This window comes from Echinops telfairi, unplaced genomic scaffold, assembly GCF_000313985.2.
Source record: "Echinops telfairi isolate 266 unplaced genomic scaffold, ASM31398v2 ScPeMD7_7404;HRSCAF=8442, whole genome shotgun sequence".
NCBI lineage: Eukaryota > Metazoa > Chordata > Mammalia > Afrosoricida > Tenrecidae > Echinops > Echinops telfairi.
In genome coordinates, this window is record NW_022111304.1 from 183,965 (window position 1) to 185,844 (window position 1,880).

Sequence of the window (1,880 nt, forward strand, 5' to 3'; positions counted from 1 at the left end):
TACATTTTATGTCTACTTTATGGCATCTGAGTGGAGGTGGGGTGAAGTCTAACCTGTCAATCAGGTTGTAATCTGGTGATGTCTCCTTAGGGGTCTGGCCTTTTCTATAAGGCAGTGAGAGCTTTTCCCTCTCTGGCACTGCCCTTTCCTCCCCTCTGTAGCTTCAATGGGATTCTGTGTCTGCCTCCAGTGGTGACCCCATATGGGCTGCTGACCTGAAACACTTTGGCATGTTTCTGAAACCTTGGATCCACCCGACTCTGCACCCAATAACCTGTGATCTCTCTTTCTTTAACACTTTTCTGTCACTGATGTGCACTTTTTCGAGCCTGAAGAGCACCCCAGCTTACATTTGACCCATGGACTTGAGTTGGACTTGGGTGGGATGCTTTCTTATACAGAATTACTTCTTGGTATACAGTTCCTTTTTATATGTGTGTATATGTGTTATTACTAGTTCTGTGTCCCCGAACAACCTGATGACACACGATGAGCTCACATGAGGGTACTTTAGTACTCACAGTGAGATATTTACTCTTTATCCCTTTTCAGAGGTGTTTTCAACAGTTTTACCCTATGAAATAAATCATTTGATTTCATGACTGTTGCGACCATGAATGCTGATGATCAATTCTTCAACGATTCAATATTTTCACCTTTTATCATGATGATGTTGATGATTCCATTTCTTTGCTTTGTTTACATGGAATTGGGAGCCCTGGTGGAGTAGTGTTTACTAATTGGGCTGCTAACTGCAAGGTTATTAGTTGTGAACCACCAGTCACTCCTCGGGGAAGACGGGGCTTTCTACTTAAGTAATGAGTTACAGTCTCCGAAACTCACAGAGCCAATTCTACCTGGTCTGATAGGGGAGCTATGAGTCCGTCTTTACTTTATGGCAGTGAGTTTCATTATTATTATTACTGGTTACTTGGAGTTGCAATCCATACTGAAAATTGCATTATTGGATCATTTTAAAATGTGGACGAATGACATTATCTATGTTCAATGTAAAATGTCAGTTATTTGACCACATAAATTTAATAACAAATTTACGTTAAAATCAACCTACTGTATGTGCAGTTCCAATTGTTTTGTAACTTGGTTTAACACTTAGGTTCTATGTCAACTTGGTTGGACCAGGATTCTCTCATGATATGAGCTGACATCCTGTGATCAGCTCCATGAGGGCATCTTCTGTAAATCGGTCAAGCAGTTTTGGGAAGAAGCAGGTAGAGAACCACCTTCTTAAGCTGGTTAACTGTCTTGATCCAATTAAGGGAGGTTTCTTTCCAAGTGTGGCCTATTTAGTGTAGACTGACAGTGTGTGGAAGCAAGCTCACTTCTACTGCTAGATGTAGATCTTGTATCTGATTTGCTGGCCTGCCAATCCCAGGAAACATCCGTAGACTATGGGTCTTGGGCTTATTCAGTAGACCCTGCATTCATTTGGCTCTGCAGTCACCAGTCTGGTCTTCATGCTTCAGTGTCCTGGTTTTTGTTCCTTATCCCTTGGAGTTACACAAGTCAAAAGAAGCCTCCAATTTACATCTAACCCATGGACTTCAACTGGGACTGAACTTCTCAACTTCCACAACTGTGTGAGCCATTTCATGATGTAAATCTCTCTCTCTCTTTATATATACATATATATAAATATAAATATCACAGGTGTTGCTTCTCTATAGAACCCAGGCTAACATGCCTGGCAATTATTAAGCTACTAGTGTAGGATTACTCTTCATATGTTATATCCATATCTATCTATCTATTCATATATAATCCGTTGACTAAACAGTGGACTGCTAATCACAAGGTTAGCAGATCAAATAGGATCCCATTCAGAATTACCACTCTGAATACCCTATAGATGGCCACTG